This window comes from Ursus arctos, unplaced genomic scaffold (genome assembly GCF_023065955.2).
Source record: "Ursus arctos isolate Adak ecotype North America unplaced genomic scaffold, UrsArc2.0 scaffold_37, whole genome shotgun sequence".
In the NCBI taxonomy this organism is placed as follows: Eukaryota; Metazoa; Chordata; class Mammalia; order Carnivora; family Ursidae; genus Ursus; species Ursus arctos.
The window spans coordinates 20,076,268-20,088,044 of NW_026623053.1; the positions used below are offsets into that span (position 1 = coordinate 20,076,268).

Below are 11,777 nucleotides of genomic sequence, written 5' to 3' on the forward strand. Positions count from 1 at the left end.
CCTTCTAGATTCATTTTTTTTTTCTTCTTAGATAGCATCGTTTAATAATCATTTTGGAGAGTGTCTCTGGGTGATAAACTTTTTTGAATCATTCGTGTGTCTGACAGTAACAACTCACATTTAAATATCACTCCAGCTGGAAATAGTTTTATTTTCAAAAGGGTTTTTTTTTTTTTTCAACTTTTAAGACTTTTTTGATTGCCTAGAATGTTGTTGAAGAGAAATCAGATATTAGCATAAGATTGATATCTGCTAATTAACTGTAGGTATTTTAGCAATCTCTTTGATATCTATTTTTTTTTTTTGAGTTTTCCAAAGATTTATTGAAGCAGGAACAAGTTAGTCCGATACTTGTTGGGGAAAAAGCAGTTTTAATGGTATTCCAAAATACTTTTTCAAAAGTATTCTAGCGCAAGTTTTCTTCATAAACTAGATTATGTTGTCAACTTTTTTTTCTAAATCTTTTAAGAGTGTTGATTCTTAAGAGCTAGAGGTTATTCCTATTCCAAATCTATCTTGCACTCCTGAAAAACTGCAGAAAATCACTTGAAAGCTTTTTCTTTAAGATATGGATTTATTTTTTTTTTACTCTTGCTGGTAATAATTGCTGCACCAGGGGCGCCTGGGTGGCACAGCGGTTAAGCGTCTGCCTTCAGCTCAGGGTGTGATCCTGGCATTATGGGATCGAGCCCCACATCAGGCTCCTCCGCTATGAGCCTGCTTCTTCCTCTTCCACTCCCCCTGCTTGTGTTCCCTCTCTCGCTGGCTATCTCTATCTCTGTCGAATATAAAAAATAAAATCTTTAAAAAAAATAATAATTACTGCACCAGGTATGTGCAATCATCTCTCAAGGTCATCGTGATGCTGAGAAGTTTCATTGATAACCTGTCCGTCTCTAGTTTCAAGCATGTTAATCAGAAGTGTGCTTTTTGAGTGAGTGTCAACCAGAGGGAGTGAATCCAGATTGGTTTCCGTCAGGTTCAGGGAAGAAAAGTTTGGAAGAGGCAGAGCACTCCTGCTCTCCTTGCCTTCCAGCAGCTTCCTGTAGGTCGCAGTCTCAGTGTTGAGAGCCATTTTAACATTCAGCAGGTCCTCGTATTTCTGAGGAACAGTATGCATCTGCTGCAGGTGTGCATCTTCCATATCATTAAAATAGTAGCAGGACTCAGTGTACTTCTCACTGGCCGATACCATCGACACTGAATTCAAGAACACTTGCCCCAACGAGAAGGTGGAGCTGCAGGATCTGAATGACCACTTCGTCAACTAATCAAGGTGCCCTTCTTGGAGCAGCAGAACAAGGTCCTGCTGGCTGAACTCGAGCAGCTTACGGGTCTGGGCAAGTTGCACCTAGGGGACCTCTATGAGGAGGAGATGCAGGAGCTGTGCCTGCAGGTGAACCAGAACACCAGCAACAAGACCCGTGTCAAGGTGGAGTGGGATACCCTGGCCGAGGGCATCATGTGGCTCCAGGAGAAGTTGCAGCATCCAGGAGATGCTTCAGAGAGAGGAAGCCAAGAGCACCCTGCAGTCTTTCAGATAGGATGTTGACAATGCTCGTTTGGCATGTCTTGACCTTGAGCATAAAGTGGAATCCTTGTAGGAAGAGATTGCCTTTTTGAAGAAACTATGTGATGAGGAAATCCAGGAACTGCAGGCCCAGATTCAGGACCAGCATGTCCAAATCCATATGGATGTTTCCAACCCGACCTCACGGCTGCCCTGCATGATGTACTCCGGCAGTATGAAAGCATGGCTACCAAGAACCTTCAGGATGCTGAGGAATGGTACAAATCCAAGTTTGCTGACCTCTCTGAGGCTGCTGATCTTTGATATCTTTTATAAGCTTCATTTATTCTTGATTTCATAAAATATCACTTCTCTGTGTCTAGAAAGGGTTGCTTTTTGTTTATTTCTTTTTCTTATACACGCTTGTCCTTTTTAAGCTTTACCAAAACAGCATACTTTAGTTCTGAGAATCCTTTACTATCAATTCTTCAAATATTTCCTTACTATCTTTTCTCTTTCTCTTTCTGAACCTTTTATTAATAAAATAGTAGCCTTTAGCATTCATTCTTTATTTCTCCAGTTTTATTTTATATTTTTCTATCCCTCTAGTTGTTTCTGCTTTGAACTGGGCAAATGATTCTAACTTGCTAATTGAATCTTTGTCTATGCCTACATCCCGAGTATCTGCTTTATAAAAAAATTTAATAAATTTACTTTTTATTTCCAATATCTTTAATTATTTCTTCTCACAGCTAGCCCAAACTGTACCATCAGTTTCTGGATTGCTTCACATCCTGTACTTATGTCCACTCTGCCTCAGTCTTAGTCACACTATGGATTATGTTATCATCTAAAATTTTAAAGAATAAAAATATTAAATTTTATTTTATTATTTTATTATTCTATTCTAACAACAACTTCCAACTGCTTAACTTCCACTCTCTCTACACCTGTTCCTTGTTTGTTTGTTTGTTTCTTCCTTCCTTCCTTCCTTCCTTCCTTCCTTCCTTCCTTCCTGCCTGCCTGCCTTCCTTCCTTCCATCCTTTCTTTTTCTTTCTTTTCGTCTTGGCCTCTTTTTCATACTAGGCATTAACCCTCTGGTTGAACTTCACAACCAGAGGCATGTTCTAACACATCTCTTTTAGAAACTAACAGATAAACATAATAACCCCCAAGTTACCAGTAAAATATATGGTTAAAGATAGAGCACATATAAAATTTCCTGTTTATAAAAGCAGAAAGTCTCATAACGATGACTGTTCCATATCATTTGCTACATATGATGATTGGAAACACAATCATTTTTCTCTCAGTGGAATGATTTACTGGTCAAAAAATCTAGTTGGCTCTAGTCCTGTCCACTAGAAGATTCTTCATTTCTGGGTCTACACCACTTTATCAACGGATTTCCTATTGTTGCAATTATGGGGGCCTAAGAATTGTCATTGGAATTATAGGTTAGGGGGCTCTTGGGTGGCTCAGTCGTTAAGCAACTGCCTTCAGCTCAGGGCGCGATCCTGGCGTTATGGGATCGAGCCCTACATCAGGCTCCTCCGCTAGGAGCCTGCTTCTTCCTCTCCCACTCACCCTGCTTGTGTTCCCTCTCTCACTGGCTGTCTCTGTCTCTGTCAAATAAATAAATAAAATCTTTAAAAAAAAAAAAGAATTATAGGTTAGCAATACAGATATATTCAGTCTCTGAGAGGACTGTGATCTGTTTTGTTTTGTGTTTACCTTATGTTCTTAGGAAACTCTGTGGATTGGTGACTCAGTTGGAAATCTTGCCTCTTGGAGTTATCAGTGCTACAGTTAGTATATGGGAAGATGCTTGTCTTTAAATGTCTTCATTTTTTTCTATATTTATTTTTCCATCTCTTTTTTAACATTTTTGGGAAAAGTATAAGTGTGTGTATGTATATAATTACAATTTTTAAATTTGTTTCCAAGATAACAGATATCGCATTTTTTTTACATTTTAAATTGCTTATAGTTAAAATATTTAATCCTTCTAAATGTGTATACTTTTGCTTTACCTTTGCTTTTTGGATTAGGCTTGTTGAAAATAATATATATACATTACATAAAATCATGAATTCTTAAATTCAGTGATGCTACCTTTTCTTTTTTATTAAAAAAATTCTATGTGTATATGTCATTTAACATTGGTCCATTCTGTTTCAGTTACATTTGTTTAATTATAAATATTAAATTCAAGTTTAGTTATGGTTATTTTTGTTAAATAATAAAAATGATTAAAGACTGCATTTTTCTCTGAATACACTTTTGGGGAGAGTCTGTAAGCTTTGACAGGTTTTGTTCTTATTATCCTCAAAAACTGCAATTTACATTAGGATTTATACTTTTAATTTGAATCTTAGTTAATGTGTTATCATAGTTTCTTGTTTAATAACAAAAATAATTAAACATATATTTTTCTCTAAGTACAGTTTTAGAAAAACTACACATTTTGATGTTTTGTTCTCATATTTATTTATCTTTAAAAATCCTGTAATTAAGGGGCACCTGGGTGGCTCAGTTGGTTAAAGCATCCACCTTCAGCTCAGGTCATGATCCCCAGGGTCCTGGGATCAATCCCCAAGTTGGCCTCCCTGCTCAGTGGGGAATCTGCTTTCCCCCCCCGCCTGCCGCCATGCCCTCTCTCTCAAATAAATAAATAAAATCTTCAAAATAATTCTGTAATTAGTGTTTGGATTTACTCATTGATCTAGACATTAGATGGATTTCTTTTCCCTAAATGATGTTTTTTTTTCTTTTCTTTGTTTATAGTAGTTGTTAATTTTTGTTGCTTGCATACTTTTTTATATTTGAAGTCAGTTAATTTTATGGAAATATTCTACATATTAGGGAATATGGGAAGTTAACTGTCCTTAGAGACAGCTTCGTGAATTTTTATTTAATAAGATGTAAATTTTCTTACTCATATGAGCTAAAATCTTAGGTATTTTTTGCTGCTTAATCTATAAAGTACTAAACAAGTATGTCATTCATCATCTTCAATATGAAATATAATTATCCTCTCCCTTTATTTGTTATTCATGTATGTCTGTAGTAAAGTACATATGCATTGGTTGATCGGTTGATTGATTTGCTATTTTTGTGTCTACTTGTTCCCAGAAGTAATAACTTCATTGTGGATTAACCACTTAATAGAATTTTTCCCTGGCAGGTAGTAACACCGCAATTCTTGTTTTTCTTTTGTTATACATTATGAAATTTCTTAGCTATTCTTTAAACTACTGCCTTTTAATGACTGAGATTTTATTAAGTATTTAAAGTGGCACATCAGCAACTTAGTGCAATTTTCTTTACTGAGGAATCAGAAAAAATTAGGAGACTCAGAAACTCCATACTGTCATGAGCACGCTATGAGGGCACATGCACGAATTGGGTCTTTCCACACTGTCAGCTTTATTTAGTCATAAAGTGAAGCTGAATCACAATTATAAAGCAGGTCCAGGATTCAAACCTCAATGACAACTCACCATGGGATTAAACCTGGCTTCTTACACAACACACAAAGTAAGACAGAAGACACGCCACATAACAAACAAGATAACAGAAGGGTTCAGGAAGTTAACAAACCAAATGCAAAGTCAGTCCGTGGGCACACAGTTGAGATAAGGACTCGATCTCTTCTCTGTTCCGGGTCCGCTCTTGGCACTTACTGCTTCTGATGTTCAAGCAGTGAAGGATCTCAGTTCTGTTCTGAGATCCATTGGGCAGAGCCTTCAGCGGCAGATGCCTGTTTTAAGTGGTCAGACATAGAGGGGTCAGGTCTGAAGAGTCTGGCAGTTTGCTGCCAAAATCCTTCCCTTTTTAAAGGGATTTAATCAGTTTTGGGTCTCTGCAGACCTCCTCTGGTTCTGCTCATTATCAGTTCTGAGGTGTCAGCTGACGTTGGTCCTGGCGATGTCTCCTAGCTGCAGTCCCTTAACTACTGGTGTCATTGCTTGACACAGGCCCCGGCTTGACATGAGAGACTGCATTTTGCTATTTACACTGACTTTGCAAGGTTTTAGGGAACTTTGAGGAGAAGACACGTTGTATTTGTAATACATAATATTGACCCCAATCGCTGTTTAGAAGGACTGCCTGAATTCTCAACCTACGTGAACTTATTTAAGTATTTGAAGACAACAGAGGCATATCTTTCAATGCCACAGTGAGTAGGGCCTCAGGCAGACACAAGAGGATGGGCATGTGTAATGTTAGGGCACCTTTTCAAGATACACTCTTTAAGTGTAAATACAAATCTAAATACGGAAGAAAGATAGGGAAATTCCCCTGTGTATAAAGAGAAAGAGACTTACTCTCTTTTCTTAGAGCGTTTACTTTGGAATACTTGTGAATTCTTTCTCTGCCCTGTTGAGATGTTATATAAATCTTTTAAAAAGCTAAATCAAAGCTTTTGGTCAGCTTTACAATTGGGGAATGTCTTTCTCAAAGACCTGGGATTCATCTCTTAGAAAAGTAATTATCAAAGAAGATAGTCCCCCACCCCCTCGGGGCCAGGTCTTCATCCCCTGAGAGTTTAATTTAGGTCATCTTGCTTCAAATTCAAATTCTGCCTACCTTCATGGAGATGTAAGTTTATTATTCCTTTGATGAAGGTAATTTGCAAAAAAAAAATGGCCAACCCAATTGCCCGGTTAATTTAAAATGAACTATGTATGAAAAATGATGCTGTCAAGTTCTCTTACTTGAGGGCTAGTTATTGTTTATTTTGTGAACATGTATGGCAATGGTTTGTGTTTCTGTCTGGTTGAAAGAGTGAGCTTTCTTTTTGTGTTTGTGAACTCTTTAGTGGTTGCCTGTCATGTCCATTACATTCTAATTTAATGCTTATCAATCATAAAACTCTTCTCTCTTTTCTCTTGTGGAGAGATTTTCTGGGTTGGCAGATAATTTTGTTTTTAATTATATTTCCCCAACAATTTCCAGTCCGTCTTTAGCAGGTGGTGATAGGAAGGTTAACAAATTCCAACTAGTTGCCTCCAGAGCCAGTTTAGTGTCTGGAAGATGGGCTGTAGCACTTGATTTGATTTCAGAGTGGCTAAGAGCCTCAGATTGACCTATTAGAAGTATTTGGCCATTTTGCCAATGATGTTCCATAAATCCTATTTTTAGAGGATGAGATAGCCCAGTGCTTGCTTGAGAGGGGGAAAAGAGAGATAGCAGGTGGCTGTTGGCTCTAGGCAACTTTTTCCTCCCCAAGTTAAAGATGTCTTTGTGCTAGAGGAGATTAAACAGTTAGAGTCTGTGCTTGCTCTTTGATAAGTCACCCATTCTCCATTTTAACAGTTTATGAGAAAGGATTGTACTGCAGTCAACCAAACCCCGAGTTTCAGTACCTACAAAATCTCCAAGAGAACTTTTTTTTTTTTTTTTTTTTTCACCTTGTTAGTAAAGGAAATAATAACAGAAGATGTTGGGCTGTGAATGTAAGGGGATGCTTAGGGTAAAAGTGTTACAGGATTTTTTCCTTTGGTGTCATTGGTTCTTGGTCAAGTCACTTCAGAGAATGAAGAGGTAGACCAGGCAGAGTGGTGGGTAGCAAAGCAAAGTTTATTGAGTGACAATACAAAACTCCCAAAGAGGGAGGGGACCTGAGAGGGTTGCCACTGGAGTTTCTAAATCTAGGGATTTTGTGAGCTTGTTTGTGGGCTGTTGTAATCTGATGAACCCTCCCTGCACCTGTCATCCAATGAGGTTTTTGTTTTTGTCATGTATGTATCACATGGAAAAGGGGGGAGGGCTCCGTCCAGGGTGGTGTAAGATCCTTTGAAGGGTGGTTTCCTCTTAAGGCAGGGTCTCTTGTCCCTGCCTGCCTTCCAACTCTCCTTCTTCGAAGTACACATACAAATATTAAATATATTTTTAGGATCTACCAGTTTTCCCCTCTGTTTAGCCAAATATGGAGAGAGAGGTCTTTCTAGAAGTACAGTTCGAAAGAAAAACACATTTTACATTTTGGAGGTATGTGCATAGTGAACAACTTCCAGAACTGGAGGCAAAGCATACAACTAGGGGAGAAGTAGACAAATTGCTAGGATCCAGTACATATAAAGGGGTGACACTGCAATCTGCAGCCTCATTTTAGCTGGGGAATACAAGAATGAGTATAGTGTAATACAGGACCATTCCACTCTAATTTTGCTTACTATGAATTTACCTCTTAGAAGGCTGGTTTCCAACACCTGAAAACAAACCCTTTTTTCCTAAAATTTAGAGAGTGGAACTGATGCTGGCAGCCTGGGTCTTAAGATCTAGAGTGGGCCTCAGAGGACTAGCCAAGAGGGTCCTTGGCTTCACATGGGATGGAAATCAAACGTGAGCCAGCAGGAGGTGAAAGCAGGGCTTACTGAAGATATATGGAAGAGAGAGAGAGGGAGGGTAGGGAGGGAGAGAGAGAGAGGAAAAGGGAGAGAGGGAGGGACAGATGGACCAGAGTCTGGGAGACTCAGGAAAAGAGCGTGAGTTTTGTCTTTACTTGGGGTCTGGGCGTTTTCTTAGCAGTCATGATCTGGTCCATGTGTCCTCTTAAGCATCCAAGAACTGATCAGAACAAGGACAGGGTTCAGGTGTCCTTCCTGAGTAACTCAATCCCTGAAGTCAGGGGTCTTGGGTCAAAGTGTTTGGAAATAATCTTGGAGAACTTTTATGACAACCCTGCCCAGTCCCTCCTTAGATATTATCTTTTGTGCTGGAAGTCTCCAAATATATCATTATCTCTTTGTCACTTACAGGGAGGAAATACGTTATTTGCATTACAAGGCAAGTGTAGAGTGGAGTGGAGGAGTGGGTCCTAGTAAGAACCGAAGACTGAAAAGCAAAGGGAAAAAAAACAAAAACAAAAAAACCCTCCCCCGCCATGGGATCCCTTCAGTTTCCCTGTCTCAGAACTATATAACTTTACAGCATAAAACTCGAGGCACAGACCCTTTTCAGTTCTGAGAAATATAGGAAGAGCCCACTATATAATGTCCTTTGGTGGTGGTATCATTGAAGTTAAACATCAATGGATTTCAAATGACTTTTCATTTTTTATCCTGACACCAGCATAAATTTCTGTTTAGAGATTTCCAGCTCCATTGTGTGTGTCTCAAATTGCTGTCAGTTGTCTCCTTCTGAGCATATCGCAATCTTTCCATAAATATCTTAACCTGGCTTTACCAGACAAAGCAGCAACAATACTGATACAAAATACCCCAAGGGCTAAACATGAATATAAGAGGATGTGGAACTTCCTTATCTCTGTCTTGTCAGTTTTATCAGGCTGGCAGGCAGTGTTCATTGTAAGCCCATTATCTCTCATCTACATCTGAATAAGTGTGTACCGTAGTAGCATTTTGAATAGAAATTAAGGTCATTCTGTCAGTGACCCAATTGAATTGCAATGCACATCACTTTCATCTTAGTATTGCAAACTTTTTTTTTTTTAATACTTCATAATGTGTTCAGTCTCTTTAGTTACAAGCAACAGGAAATTAGAATTGAACATAAGTATATTTTTCAGATAGAATGAAAGTGCGGATTCATTCTCCAGGGTCAGTGTGGAAAACCTTGTTTCTAATCATTGTAAATGACCTGGATCATGAACCAGCTATAAATCTATTAACTGAGAAGAAAAAACTGGGAAAGCCGTATGTGCCCAGCATGAAGCAGAGACAACTGTAAACGATATAGACCTACTATATAATTTTGCTATAACATGACCACAATTTAATATTGACATATGTATTATAATGGGGCAAAATTGTGCACGTATGTAATGATGTGGCAGTGTTGGGGTTTGGGAGTGAACAGTCAAAGAATTCTTGAGATATCTTTGGAGAAAAGGGTGGTTTGATTAAAGCATGGGGACAGGACCCATGAGCAAAAAGAGCTGTCCTGGGATTGTGAGGGGTGACTGATTTTATACCTTCAAGTTGGGACAGGGTTAGGGACAGCACAAGCCTCCAAGATATTTTGGAAACAAGGTTTCCAGGATCCTGAGGAGGCTAGTTATTGTTAGGACAAGGTCATTTATTACAGTCTGATAAAACCGTAGACTTGAGACCCTTCAGATGTGTCTCAATGGGCCATATGTTTGGAGGATGGTTGCTAACATATTTTGGGTGTTAGAGATGAAGTTTTCAAAGGAATTTTTATATGTTAAAGGAGACTTACAGGATCCTGGAAATCAGGATGATGTTAAGCTAAGATTGTCTTTTGCCCTTAACAAGAGTGTCAACATCCAGGCAGTTGTTGACCTTCCATAGAGGAAGGTCACTCTGCCTGTCTCAAGGATTTGTAAGTGGGGCTGTAAGTTGTAAGGAAATTGAGTTTTTTACTTTGCCTTTGTTCCTCATATCAGGTAACAGGGAAATAGTGATGAAGAAAAGGAGACAAGTCTGGATTACTTTAGTACAGGTATTGACAAAATAAGGTCTCTGGGCCACGTAGGGCTTGGCACTTGTTTTTGTAAATGAAATCTTACTGGAATTTAGCCCTGTCCTTTCTTGAGTCATTTTATGTGGCTGTTGTCAAGCTACAGTAGGAGTGTTGAGCAGTTCCAACAAAGACCTGAGGGCTCACAAAACCTAAGTATTTACTGTCTAGCCCCTTATAGAAAAAGTTTGCTAACTTTTACTGCAGACGATATTTTAATACATCTTGATAAAGGAAAAAGTAATAGTTAAGTTCTTGATGAATATTTACTTAAGTAGGTATGATACCCATCTATTGAGGAAATCTGAGTGTAGCACAAAACTTTCATGGGTGCTGAACATGTGTACTAATTTAGTCCTGAATTATCCTAAAATTTAATTCTGTGAATAGGAAAATACAGCATGCCAAAGCCATTTTAATGAGAATCACATAATTTAGAGTAAGTCAATAATTGATAGTATAATTATAAAAGTAACACATGCACGTTAAAATCTTCAAACATCAAGCCCCCCTTCAGAGATCCACTCCCTAGAATAACTTGTTAATTTTTCTTATTTATACAGCTAGACATTGTTATAACTTTAAGTAGACTTATTTCTAAATTTCCTATCAGCATAAACAGTTTGTATTCTCCCCGAAAAGGGTTTTTAATAGACCTACTCTTCCTTACATATCCTACTTCCACTGTCTCTTTTACTATATGTTGGCTGTGTTTGTTTTACATATTTATGGTTTTGTATAATATTTTTAAACAGATTTATTGAGGTATAATTGAAATATAGCATTGTTACTGGGGTGAGGGTCTGCATTGTGTGGAGTCTCTGTTCCTGGATTGCCCACGAAAAGACTGACATGAGATCTGTGCTGGAGTAGACAGCCAGAAAGGAAGCAGCAAGCACAAAGCAGTTCATTAAATCAAAATTATACTCTCAAGGTGTGTAAGCAGGCAGGTTCTGCCAGGTGGAACCAGTCCCCGGGTTGTTTTGGGATTGTGTATTTTTGGGTCTTTCTGGACTGGGAGGAGCTGTGACCTTTAGTGGGGTGGTTTCTAATGGAGGCTGCTTCCAATCATTTGGGGGATGCCTCCCACAGGTTGGGAGGGGGAGGTTTTGACCCTACAAATTGGTACCAGAACTGTAAAGGCAGCCTTTCTCCTTGGGGTGGGAGGCTATAACCATAATGCAAATACATTATTATGAGTCTAGGGGCAGAGGTGGAAAAGTAAAGTGCGTGCCTTGCACCTATGGCTCTTGCTCTGTCAGCCCCAAGGTCTTGGAAGCCACAAGGTCAGGATGTTGTGCCCCTGGCTTCTAATGTGTAACCTATTATCACCCCCCTTACTTCGAGGTCATGTCTCTATCATTCTCCCCTCAAGGACTTGGGACTCTGTGTCAGAAAGTTCCTTCTACTGGTCATAACTAGCTTCTACCTAACAGTATATTGATTATTTGCTAGCAAATATAAATTTTAGTCTGCATTTTGCTTTTAGGTTGGTGACAAAATTGAAACTCAGTAAAATAGAATGAAATATATTATTATGTAAACATTTTTTGTTGAAGAAGAATCTTTCCAACATCAGGATCAAGCTATCAGCACCAATTCTAAAACATACTCAGTAACTCCTGTTTTCTTTTTATGTTTTTTTTTTTTTTTTTTTTTTTTTTTTTTTGCCTCCTAGGTTCACTAAATTCTTAGACTCTTTTTCCAGTTTTTAAAATTATTTTCTGAGTGATTTAAAATTCATATACATCTACACATAGTTTTATTTTAGGCTTTCAAACTTTATAGAAAGATTGATCCCACAAGAAATTCTGG

General features: G+C 38.3%; 1 pseudogene; it reads left to right on the forward strand.

The window, feature by feature from the left end:
* The first annotated feature begins 1,114 nt into the window (after nucleotides 1-1,114).
* LOC113266065 (vimentin-like) lies at nucleotides 1,115-1,834 on the forward strand (annotated as a pseudogene).
* Nucleotides 1,835-11,777: the final 9,943 nt, after the last annotated feature.